Source organism: Ovis aries, chromosome 16, assembly GCF_016772045.2.
Source record: "Ovis aries strain OAR_USU_Benz2616 breed Rambouillet chromosome 16, ARS-UI_Ramb_v3.0, whole genome shotgun sequence".
NCBI lineage: Eukaryota > Metazoa > Chordata > Mammalia > Artiodactyla > Bovidae > Ovis > Ovis aries.
In genome coordinates, this window is record NC_056069.1 from 7,611,591 (window position 1) to 7,625,322 (window position 13,732).

Genomic DNA, 13,732 nt, shown 5'->3' on the forward strand with positions numbered 1-13,732 from the left:
GCCTCCAACGGAAACCTCAGCTCTAGGGAGAGAAAGTCTTCAGTGTAAATGAAACCTCCAAGCGCCGTGGGCGCAGGAGGAACAGAGCCTGGCTTGGCCACTCCCTCTCGGCCTGGCTGGAGCCTATTATTTCTGTGGAAACGGAGAGGCTAGAGCCCCTCTCCGTGCCTCCGCTGGAAAGCCAATATGCCCTTGAACCGTAGAGGAATAACTCGAGGATTAATAAGCTAATGCGGAGGGCGATGAGCGCGGCAGCGTGGTGTGTGGCTTGCTAAGTGAACTAAATCAACATCAGCAGGCGCTGCAACCGCGGAACACGAACCCGGATGAGATAATTTCCTTCTTCACTGAGAAGGCCCTCCGCCCTAATGAAAAGCTATATATCCCTTTTGGAGACAGCACAATCCACAAAAATGCTACAGTACTTAGAGAATTTGTAGTGACTCTGTCCACATTCACTAAGAAGGTTCCTTCTCCACTCCCACCCCACCCTACCCCCTTATTCAGAAGAGCGTGTCATATTTATTAAGCACTATTATATTTCAGGCAGTTCCCTCAGGGATTTACAGGCACTATCTCATCTAATCCATCAGCCCTGTTAGGGCCTTTGTATTTTTCTTGCCATTGTACCAGTCATACAATGGAAGGGCAGAAAGGGGGCCACAACTTCCCAAAGTGGTGGGACCTGAATGTGAACTCAGGTTAAGGCATGACTTTTCTTTTCTTTTTTTTTTAACAAAATGGAGCCAACCACGAAGGGACTCGAACCCTCAATCTTCTGATCCGAAGTCAGACGCCTTATCCATTAGGCCACGTGGTCACAACACACTTGGAAACTAGGAACAGCCAGCCTCCTTGGAGATAGTGGCACTGTTGACTCCAGCTGCAGAGGACAGGGTCATACATCCCATGTCCAACCAGGATTTTCCACTGCCTGCTGCCTGTTCAGGCTTCCTTGGTGGCTCAGATAGTAAAGAATCTGCCTGCAATGCAAGAGACCCAGGTTCCATCCTTGGGTTGAGAAGGTCCCCCGGAGAAGGGAATGGCTACCCACTCCAGTATTCTTGTCCTGTTCCCTCTTAGGATCTGAACAGAAGCACCACTGCATGACACTCCTCAGCAGGGGAATGGTCACCAGGGGGAAAGGCTGAGACCAGGGGTTTGTAAACGGCTTTCAGGCTTTTATATTTTTTAAAAGCTGAATGGAGATCAAGAGGGGAGATCAACTAAATAAAATAATGGCAGAACATGAGGAAGTGGGAAGCTCAGGAGTTTCAAAATTCATATCCTGTTGAAAATCAATGTACTTTGAGCATATTTCATGGTATTAAAGTTATAGGACATAAAACTCAATCACCCTTGTGGACAATTGAATGAAATGAATACAAACACAGCATAGTTCCTGAACAAACATTCCCCACATGGTGTGGTTCCTGTGGAAACAATAAAAATAATCCAGTTTAGTTATGCAGGGTTCACCTTCCCCCGCCTGTCATTAGAGCTGCTACAATGGAGGAACAGAGAAGGAGAACGAGATAAACTGGCAAGAGAGAATTACATCTAGTCCCCAGCAGGACCCGTTCTCTCTCTTATCTGCAGTTTCCAAATCCCATTTCTCATTATAGATATTTATCCTCCCTACTAAGGCCTCTCACAACTAACCATGTGATTCTTTTTCATTTTCATTCCATAGCACTAGTCCCTCTATAGCCCACAGAAAGAGACTGGGAAGAGAGTTGTTGGAAATCTAGATTTGTGGGCAGAGAGAAATGGGTATTTGACAGGGAGGATATTTAAGGAAGGGTATATTTCCTTTCCTTAATTCAAATGGAGAGTAGGGAAACTCCCAAAGGAATTATTTATAAAGATTGCCAATGCAAAGAGCCGACTCATTGGCAAAGACCCTGATGCTGGAAAAGATTGAGGGTAAAGGGGCAAGAGGAGAAGGGGGCAACAGAGGATGAGATGGTTGGATGGCCTCACTGACTCAATGGATATGAGTTTGAGCAAGCTCCAGGAGACAGTGAAGGACAGAGAAGCTTGGTGTGCTGCAGTCCATGGGGTTGCAAAGAGTCGGACATGACTTAGTGACTGAACAACAACAATAACGTAAAGACTGGAGTATCTACGAGAAGGGGTGACTGACGTGTCGTGTTCCAGATTGGAGCTGGGCTTAGGCGATGGGCTGAAGGCCCTGTCCCTGTGCCATTGTGAGAGGGATGGCAAAGCGGGAGGAAGGGCATTGGTGGAGCTCTCTGCACTCCCACACGCACAGTTCCCGAGGATCTCATGGGCATGGAGGGAGGGACCTGGACTGGACCTGCATTGCCAGCTTCTCCCCTAAAATGGCTGGTTGCTGCCCAGGGTGTTCCAACAGCAACAGACTGATGGACTGGCCGCTGTGTTGAGAGCAGGAGGAGCTGGAAATGGTCAAGCTGGAGCTAGAGGTTTTGAGTTATAAGAGGCCTCATGGGCTTCTGCTGAACCCCACGTGCAGCTCCACCGTCGAATCAGTCTTGGGCAACAGCCACGGACAGGGACTCAGGTGTTTTGTTCCCACCTCCGCAGGGGTGTGTTACAATCCAGTGATGACACTAACTGCCAGATACAGCATCAGACGCCTCAGGTTTAGGGGCCTGGCACCTGGTGGCTCAGCTGGTAAAGAAACCGCCTGCAATGCAGGAGACCTGGGCTCGATCCCTGGGTTGGGAAGATCCAGTATTCTGGCCTGGAGAATCCCTACAGCCCATGGGGTTGCAAAGAGTCGGACATGACTGAGCAACTTTCACTTTCACAGACACCAGCTGCACATGGGGTCCTCGGGCCACCTATTATTTTGACTGACTGGCTGCCAATTTGGGGGTTCCCACAACCCCCTCAGTTCAAAAATTCACTAGAATGACTCACTGAACTCAAGAAAGAACTACACTTACCACTCTAGTTTGATTTACACATAGTGTGAGGTCTGGGAGGGAATGAAGAATTTGTATGCCCTCTCCTCACAGAATCAGGACACACCAGCCTACATCAGTGTGTACACCAAGCAGAAAGCTCCGCTGAGCACTGGCATCCAGAATTTCTGTTGAGGCTTCATTGCATAGACAGGATTGATTAAATCCCTGGCCATGAGCTTTAACTGAATCTCCAGCTCCTCTCCAGCTCTTCTCCCCTCCGAAGCCAGCTGAGAGTTCCAACTCTAATCACAGCCTTCTTGGTCTTTCTGGAGACCAGCCTCCACCCTGAAGCAATCTAGAAACCCACCAGAGTCATCCCATTAGCATAACAAAGATATTCCTTACACTAGGGGAAATTCCAAGGGATTTAAAAGCCCTGTGCCTGGAATGAGGGACACTGGATATATTCCCCATTATTGGTATTGGAGAAGACTCTTGAGAGTCCCTTGGATTACAGGGAGATGAAACCAGTCCATCCTAAAGGAAATCAGTCCTGAATATTCATTGGAAGGACTGATGCTGAAGCTGAAATTCCAATACTTTGGCTACCTGATGCAAAGAACTGACTCGTTGGAAAAGCCCCAGATGCTGGGAAAGATTGAAGGTGGGAGGAGAAGCGGATGACAGAGGATGAGATGGTTGGATGGCATCACCGACTCGATGGACATGAGTTTGAGCAAGCTCCGGGAGATGGTGATGGACAGGGAAGCCTGGAGTGCTGCGGTCCATGGGGTCACAAAGCGTTGGACACAACTGAGCGACTGAACTGAACCAGTGACAGCCAGAGAAGGAGCCACAACCCAAAGAAGACGACTCATGAGCTCACGGAAGCTGATTAGCTAGACATTAAAAAACAAACTCTGCCATCTTCCCTGCCTCCAAACCAGAACCGGAACCTATTAAAGGGAGAAGAATTTGGTTTGTTACAAAGAGAAGACCACACCCCTCTCTACTCCACACACCTCTTAAGCTGCAAGACCTGTCTGGACTGGAGAAAGGAAAGAGCTCTGAATCAGAGACTGAAACTTCACACTGAATGAAACTAAATTTTAATTAATGAAAAGGACCTAAAAGTTGTGAGATTTTCTTAAGACACCATTAAGTGTTGAGAAAGTGGCGTTTGACAGTATAGTTGAAAGTATGGCCTAAAAAAGCACAATTGTTTCATGTTCAAAGCACACTGAGCTTAACGCACACTTACAGTCATTTATAGCCACTAGAGTAGCTAATAGAAAAAAGATGGAAAATATCAAGTGTTGGCAAGGATGTGGAGCCACCAGGACTCTCATATACTACTGAGGAGCGTAAACTGCTGTAACTACTTAAATATATGCATACCATATGACCAACCCAATTCTACCCATAGTGATGTACCCAACAGAAATTCATTTGTTTATCAGAAGACATGGGCTAGCATGTTCAAAGCAACACTATTCATAATAACCCCATACTGAAGATCATCCAAATGGCCATCAGCAGTCAAATGCATAAAAATAAGCTGCGTAATGTTTACAAATGGAATAATATACAGCAATGAGGATAAATAATCCCAAACTACACACAACAATGTGGATGACTCTCACAAACACAATATTGGTATAGAGATCATTCTTGGAGGGTAGAAATAATGTCTCCCTTTGAAGCAAGGGGAAGTTTTGTTTGCAGCCCACTACAATGATCCAGGTTTCCTAAGCTCAAGATCTCTTTCCTATAAGACAGTCCACTGCATGTACAGGTGTAGCCTGGCCCTCCTCTTGTCACCACCACGAGACTTGGGGCTCAGGGAACTGGGACAAGATATGAATGAATGTTAAAACTGATCTGGAAGACAATAAGAGGTCCTTAGTCTCTGATCCAAGAGTCTCTGTGTCCTCTGCAGCAGCCATAAAACCAGCAGGCTAACTTGATAATTTGTAGCTACGGTACAGTCTCAGACTCCTCACAGTTATTGACGTCCTCATGCTTCCATGTGCATACATTTGAAAAATAATACACCTGAGCGTGCATCTATTAATTATAGACAGTATCTGTGGAGTTGCAGAAACACCACTTATCAGCCTTCTGCCCTGTGGCCTAAGTAGACCCACGCATCTGCAGGTTTCTCTTTGCATCAGTTCCTTAGAAGTTTTGTAGTGTCATTTGCTTTCATCACATTACCCCCAGGTGATGCCTGCACAGCCAAGCTGCCATTCACCACCTTCCCCTTCCCCCTTTCATATGGCGGACATTTGCTGATTTCAGCCTCCTCCTCTGGTTTATCAAGCTATGTTTAACTTTTCCTTTCCTGTGCAAGTTCGCCCTTTTCAGCTCTCTGCAGAAAGGTTCACGGGGTCCTTTTCCCAATGAGACTTCTTGTTATTTGGAATGACATTTGCTCCCCTGGTGGCTCACGTGGTAAAGAATCTGCCTGTAATGCAGAAGACCTGGGTTCGATCCTTGGGTCGAGAAGATACCCTGGAGACGGGAAAGGCTACTCACTCCAGTATTCTGGCCTGGAGAATTCCATGGACAGAGGAGCCTGGCAGGCAACAGTCCATGGGGTGGCAAAGAGTCAGACGTGACTGAGAGACTTTCACTTTTATTGGGCTTTTGTAGGCTTCCACTCAGGTTCCCCCTCCAGTTGACCTCATTTCATTGGTGTCTTCCAGATCAATTTTAACATTCAGTCATATGTTGGTATTTCCTATGGGACTGTCATAAGAATAAAAAGCCATCATCACAGTTCACCTGACAGCTAGTGTGAAATTGTTCCAATGTAAAGTAGTTGATATTTTGCCCAAATCAATCCCTGACTCTTATTTTGTTGATGACCCTTTTTTTCCTACATTATTTCTGAATAGCAATGTTTCAGATTGTTTTTAAGATGTCTTCCTGGGTTTCTGAAGCTCTTTCCTCTATATTTTTTTCTGTTCTTTATATAACTCTACTCTTGAATTTTCCACCATGCAAAAAAGATAACTATCAGGATAGTGACTTAGTGTCCCCTCAATAAAACCGAGTCATTAATAATATTTCACATGAACTGGCCTAATGCTTCTGAAACAGTTTGGGGTTGAACATTTTCTTTGGCCAAGTCAGATAAACACAGTTCTTTCCTTTAATTTTCTTTGGGCTTCCCTTGTGGCTCAGCTGGTAAAGAATTTGCCTGCAATGTGGGAGAGACCTGGGTTTGATCCCTGGGTTGGGAAGATCCCCTGGAGAAGAGAAAGGCTACCCACTCCAGGATTCTGGCCTAGAGAATTCCATGGACCATATAGGTCATGGGGTCTCAAACAGTCGGAGACAACTGAGCAATTTTTACTCACTCACTTCCTTTAACAGTCTTTCCTAATAAAAGATAAATACTTAATGTAATTGCTGTGTTTAGACATGAATTACACCCTGTATGTGTTCAAGAAATATGTTTTTACAAAATCATAAGTCATATCAGACTTTTAGTGAAGGTATGACCTTTCCTCTTACCGACCATCTCAGTAGCATCTCACTTATATGTATTTCATGACCCCCACACATTCAGAATTCTCCCTTCAGGAAGTGAGCTTAATTAGCTGATGGGCTTAAGAGACCTGGCTGTAGCGCCTGGTGGGGCTCAAGCAAGCTGAGTCTGAGCTGAGCTCTGGAGTCTTGCAGTCAGTGTGCTGGGCTAATTTATACTCAAGGGTAAAAATTAAGTCTAGTTCTTGGTGGCTGGCCAGACTGTTGCACAGTGTGAAAGCTTATTTCACAATAAGATGCAGACTGCAGAGTTGAAATAAGCTGCATCCTTTCTCTTCACACTGTGCTGTGGAGCCTCTTACCTGCCTATTGATCTCCATTGCACTTATCATGTGGCTTTTTTTTTTTTTTTGCAAAAGGTACATTCATGAAAGGGCTTCCCCGGTGACACTAGTGGTAAAGAACACATCAGACAATGCAGCAGATGCAGATTCAGTCCCTGGATTAGGAAGATCCCCTGGAGGAGGGCATGGCAACCACTCCAATATTTTTGCCTAGAGATTCCCATGGACAGAGGAGCCTGGTAGGCTACAGTCTGTAGGGTCACAAAGAGTCAGCCATGACAAGCAACCTAGCATAGCACAGGACACATTCATAAAAATAAGGACAAGTGATTATTGAGTTTGGGGTCCAATTTAATAGATCTTTCTTTCTCCATTGGATCACATGTGTCAATATCAACATTCTGTGCATCTCATTTATCTATAAGTTCTATATTTAACCAAAATTGATAGTTATTAGCTTTCACTATACCCTCACATCAGTTTCCATGTCAGCACACTGCATCTCAAAATAACCAAGCATCCATCCTGAGAGAAGAGGGGAAGACTTTTCTTCTCTCCTGCTTCTCTTAGTCTTTTCTGTGTCCAGGTTTCTGGTATCCAACATCTCCTGGAATTTTCTTTTTCTCTTCGTGTGCACTTGAGTTCTGAGAGAGCCCTGCAAGGTGTCTTTGTTGGGAAGTCCTATGGACATCCAAAGAGCATCATTAAGGTCAGGTTCTGTCCCTCAGAATCACAAGAAGGCAGAGTCACGAGCACCAGCGGGATGCTAGGTGTCCCTGTCATGCAGGGACACCATTACAGTGGCACTCTGCTTTCTTATCTGACTCCTCAGCTGGCAGTTTTAACTGGTTGGAACCTCTTGTCTCATTATATAGATTCTTCTTCAACTCTGGATAAGTATAGAAAGTACTGAGAGAGACTCAGTAGTTACTGAGAGTTGACAATGAGAATACCATCCCTGAGATATGCCCAGTTTACACATCACAAATTGGTAGCAACAAAGAAACAAGTTTGCATATCTGAGTGGAACAAATTATTTAAAATAACAAAGGAATTGCCTTACTTCTCTGGTAGGAGACAAGATACCTACCAAAAACATTCCTACTAAATGGATTTAACTCATTTGAAACAAAAAGGATATTCAAATGATGACTAAGATTGCTACGCATGATATGTTCTTGAAAAATGTTTTCAGGAACAACAACAATAAAAAAGATCAATGAGTATTGTTAAGTCAACAGGTATGTTGTGAGTAAGTCAGAAAATCTTTGACAAGTCGTGAGAAAGTATGTCACTAAGTGGAAGATCATATACTAACAAGCATTGCATAGTGAGGGTTTCATTTTCCATCCCTGGAGATATTGAGAAATAGCCAGTGAACTAATTTAAATGCCATAACTCGGGGATTATATCTGGCCTGGAATACACAGTCAATAAATATTTGTTGAATAAATCTAAAATGGGGAAGTAAACAGATGTCATCAATTATAACAGCAAATCACAATTACTGATCTCCTCAGGGACTCACTTGCACACCAAACTTTTTGCCTTGCCCTGGGGTTTTCATCCAGAAAGGACAGCAAGGTCTGGGCCTCAGTTGAGTTTTGTGCAAATGAGAAAAGAGGCAATTTCAAAGAATTTTTTAAGGAGCAATAGTGGTAATCAGTTCAGTTCAGTTCAGTCACTCAGTCATGTCCGACTCTTTGCAACCCCATGAACTGCAGCCAGGCAGGCTTCCCTGGCCATCGCCAGCTCCCGGAGCTTACTCAAACTCATGTCCATTGAGTTGGTGATGTCATCCAACCATCTCATCCTCTTTTATCCCCTTCTCCTCCTGCTTTCAATCTTGCCCAGAATCAGGGTATTTTCCAGGGAGTCAGTTCTTCACATGAGGTGGCCAAAGAATTGGAGTTTCAGCTTCAGCATCAGTCCTTCCAGTGAATATTCAGGACTTATCTCCTTTAGGATGTACTCACTGGATCTCCTTGCAGTCCAGGGGACTCTTAAGAGTCTTCTCCAACACCGCAGTTCAAAAGCATCAGTTCTTTGGCGTTCAGCTTTCTTTATAGCCCAACTCTCACATCCATACATCACCACTGGAAAAGCCATAGCTTTGACTAGATGAACCTTTGTTGGTAAAGTAACGTCTCTGCTTTCTAATATGCTATCTAGGTTGGTCATAACTTTCCTTCCAAGGAGTAACCATCTTTTAATTTCACGACTGCAGTCACCATCTGCAGTGATTTTGGAGCCCTCCAAAAATAAAAGTCTGTCACTGTTTCCACTGTCTCCCCATCTATTTACCATGAAGTGATGGGAACAGATGCCATGATCTTCGTTTTCTGAATGTTGAGCTTTAAGCCAACTTTTTCACTCTCGTCTTTCACTTTCATCAAGAGGCTTTTTAGCTCCTCTTCACTTTCTGCCATAAGGGTGTTGTCTTCTGCATATCCGAGGTTATTGTTATTCCTCCCGGCAATCTTGATTCCAGCTCATGCTTCCTCCAGCCCAGCATTTCTCATGACGTACTCTGCATGTAAGTTAAATAAGCAGGGTGACAATATACAGCCTTGATGTACTCCTTTCCCGATTTGGACTGGTCTGTTGTTCTATGTCCAGTTCTAACTGTTGTTTCCTGACCTGCATACAGATTTCCCGAGAGGCAAGTAAGGTGGTCTGGTATTCTCATCTCTTTAAGAATTTTCCAGAGTTTGTTGTAGTCCACAGTCAGAGGCTTTGGCATAGTCAATAAAGCCGAAATAGATGTTTTTCTGGAACTCTCTTGCTCTCTTGATGATCCAACGAATGTTGGTAATTTGATCTCCGGTTCCTTTGCCTTTTCTAAAATCAGCTTGAACATCTGGAAGTTTACGGTTCACGTACTGTGGAAGCCTGGCTTGGAGAATTTTGAGCATTACTTTACTAGCATGTGAGATGAGTGCAATTGTGCAGTAGTTTGAGCATTCTTTTGCATTGCCTTTCTTTGGGATTGGAATGAAAACTGACATTTTCCAGTCCTGTGGCCACTGCTGAATTTTCCAAATTTGTTGGCATATTGAGTTCAGCACTTTCACAACATCATATTTCAATGGTAATATTCAAACACACACACAAAAATAAGATTGAGAAGAAGCACAAGCAGAGAAGATAACTCAGGGAAGGGTTGTGGTAAGTCTTGTCTGCATCAATTTCAGTTGGAGAGAAGGGAGTCCAGGACTGAATGATAACTCTTGTCATTCAATGAAGTTGAATCTTCTGGGCATTGTTTTTATCTCCAATTCTGCTGAAATCATGAGTCACCTTGACCCAAGTGCTGTAAGTCATAACCCAGGGGTTGCGTCATTCTCCTACAAGGTGGACTTATTCTAGGGTGTAATTAGTGGCTGCCTTATGAGTTATAACTGGACACATTGCCTAGTTTCAGCCATTTTACTCAAATCAAGATTATGAAGCAAATATAAATGATACCCCTCTGCTTACAAGTGTGTTTTTAGTTACTTATTCATGATGACGATAGATTTGCAGTGCTTCAGGTACACTTTAACCTCTTTTTCCTTATAATAAGCAGTTTACGTGGGTGAGGTGGTTGGCTTGATTTAAGGGTGTTTTCTGTGGTCATAATGTATAACTGGCCCATGCCACACTTGATCCCATTATCTTTCCCTGCTTAGGATAATGTCTAAATGAGTTAAAAACTTTGGCCAACAGAACCATTATCTTGTGCTTACCAAAGATTGCTGGTAATAATTAAATAGCCAGTGGAATATGTAGCCCCCAATTCTCAGTGGCTGAAGATAGAACTTGGAGAAATAATTGTCATAGTTAATTCCATAATTTGATTTTAGTTTCAAGGGCTATCTATTTCATTGACTGAATGAAGAGTTAAAGTATTGAGCAGAGATATAGCTCCCTGTGTTTCTCCTTGCCTCTTCAATGAAGGGGCTCTGAACAGCAAACTGAGAGATCTGGGATTGAGTGTTGGTAAAGGAAAGAAACTGTATTTGAAAATACAAAGTTGATATTCCATTTGAAGGACACAGAGCAGAAATGCTCCACAGCTTTTTAAGATGGATGCAGTTTTCAGGGGGTGTTGCATTCTTCCTCTGTTCTTTGGTTTGGCTCACATTTAAAGCCTAGAGGGACAGGGTGATGTGGCTGCTTGAAGTAGCTCAGGACAGGGGCTGTAGCAAACTGGAGAACTTGCTTTCTGAAGGAAGAGACAGTCTGGCTTCAGCTCCTGCCAATGTGGCCATCAGGCAATCCAGGTCACTGGAGCCAGATTCTCTATTTGTCCAGAGAAACCAGAAATCTTAACTTTTTGATCCCATCAACAGATTGTTTAAATGCTAGCAAACAATTCAAAAACAGTTTGAATGCTCTCTGGGCCAAATAAGACACGAGTGCCAAACAGATTCAGTCATGGGCCACAAGCTTGCAATCCCCACCTTGACACATCCTTGAAATTTCTGCCGATACCACTTTGCAGTCTTTGTTTTTCAGAGCTGCGATAATGTCACTATTTAGACCGAAAAAAATGAAATTGATTGTTGCCATGGTAGCCTCAGCATTTTCAATGATGGGTAGAGATGATTTGTATTTAAACACTGGTAGCTAACACAGAATCTTATGAGTTAAAAATATGACAGATTAATATTTTTTTAGGAAAATCAAGCGATCCCTTCTTAATCCTATGCAGCACAGAATCGGTCTTAGAAACATTTGTGATTTATTAAAGTCAGAAACCCTCTGTAAGCATTTCCCCTTTAATTTTAATCCCCATGTACCTCTAAATGAAATGCAGTATATCCATTTCTGGTTCATTTACATGAAACCATTAAAATGGTGCTTCATGTAGCCCTTTTGATGTCTTAGATGCTTTTGGAAGTCGTTAAAAAATGTTCTAATCCTTTTCCCCTGTAGTCACATTTTTACCACAGCAAAAAAGTTCAAGCACCAGAGCGTTCTACTTCTCGGCTAGAACCCAAACCCTGTGGATCTGGTAAATTCTACACGGAGAAAAATGAATGATTCTCTCCCTAATTGTCACTTATTCCATCCCATAGCCCTGATGAAATAAACTCATTAAACAAAGAATTCCCATTTTACCGTTGCAACTCATAAAACCTATCCATTTTAAGTATGACTCTGAACTGAGGTCAAACTCTTAGATTCTTAAAATAACATGAATTTGGTCATGCAGCTCAAAGCTACTGCTTGCTGTTCCTCTGACTACACACATAACAACGGCTGAAAATGTGCCATATGGGAAAGGAATATGTATTTATGAGATGATTCTTTATGCAGAGAGGACATACATTGCTTTTCATGCACATTCAAACAGACAGAATTGATCTTCTGTGAGAGATGGAGCTATCCCCACATTACCAAGAGCTGTCACTTAAAATAAAATTTTGATTAATATCACTTGCAAATCGAGTACTGACTTGGTTTCTTTCCTTCCAACAGGAAGTATGGATCTGTAGGGATACAGGCAGAGAACATATGTAACCTCTTGGGAATGGACAATGATGAAATGACCCAAAACATGATTATTCCATGCTACTTCCTGAAATCTGTTCCTCAAATCCCCAAACTCACAGTTCTCTGAATTTATGATTCACAAAAGTGTTCAAGGGTTTTCAGACCACTCGCCCAGCTCCACAGAAAGTGCGGAAGGGAGGGATTTCAAAGATGTGCACGTGCGGGTCAGCCAAGGTTCATTCCTTGAGACCTTCCAGATATTTGTTAGGAGTTCATGGGAGGGGATGTTCATTTCTGTAGACAAAGGATGGATTACCCAAAATGTGAAGTGCAGGTACTTTTAAGTCTGTGGCCAGACTGAGATAAGCTTGTCTGCGGATGCTGGGGTTGTTCAGATGTAGCATGTCTAATTTACCCAGAGGCCACCAAGCAGAGCAGGAGGGGGAGTGGGAGGCCTGCCAGGAAATGTTAAAGAAAAGGGACTTTCCCAGGCTTGAGAGGCAAGAATCAGGTGAGCCCAGAATCTTCATCAGGAGAGCTATCCTGACCCACTTGAAGCTGAGTGCTAACCTAAGAGAGAGGGGCCCCTCTGAGCATAGCGCCCAGCTCTGCATTGAAAGCGGGGAGTCCATTCAAGGGCACCTTGTGAAATCAGCCTGTGCACCTTCCCACAATCAGGCTTGTTTCTTTGGTCTTTAATGGGGCCCAGCCTGCCTAGAAAGACTGAGTCAGAAAAGTAGCAAATGTTTATCAGCTATCATGTGGATGCAGCACGCTGCTATGTACGAGCGCTCTAGAGGGCAACCTGATTGGTGGTGCTCTCTTCTTTCTTCCTGCTGTCCCTGATCCTGAAGCATGTATGTCTCTCCACCGCTAGCAAAAGGCTAAAGAGATATGAAACAGCAACGAAACAGACATGTGCTCTTTTCTTTTCCAGACTCTCTTGCTTGGAGTCCTTCCCTAAGTCAGTCAGAGGTATATACATTTCTTGGGGAAGAATTTAAATTGCTCTAAGAAGAGAAAAAGAGACAGGAATATTTACTATTTACCTTTTTAATTTCTCAAGTGAGTTATTTTTCCCCTTCTGACTAAGTTGAAGTATGATATGCCTACAGTAAGTGCACTGGTATCAAAAACATGATTCACTAGATTTTTACAAATGTATCATGCATGTAAACACCACCCAGATCAAGACATAAACATTCCCACACACCCTAGAAGGATCCCTTGGCTCCTTCTTGGTCAGCACCCATCCACTCTCAAGAGGTAGCCATACTAGCTTCTATCATCATAGACCCATTTGCCTGTCCTTGAATTTTGTATCAATGTAATCTGAGAGTATTGATTACAATACAATATTGATTAAAATCTGAGAGTATCTTTGTTGTCGGCTTCTTTCATTCAACATAATGTCTTTGAGATTTCTCTATGCTGTTTGAGCATTAGCTCATTCTTTTTTATTGCTGAGTTACATATATATGTACATATATAATCCATTTCTGGTTTAGTTACATTAAA

At 43.2% G+C, this 13,732-nt stretch overlaps 1 non-coding gene across 1 annotated transcript; it reads right to left on the reverse strand.

Moving 5' to 3' along the window:
• Positions 1-747: 747 nt before the first annotated feature.
• On the reverse strand, positions 748-820 carry TRNAR-UCG (transfer RNA arginine (anticodon UCG)). The gene has a single exon. It is a non-coding gene; the product is annotated as a tRNA-Arg (tRNA).
• Positions 821-13,732: the final 12,912 nt, after the last annotated feature.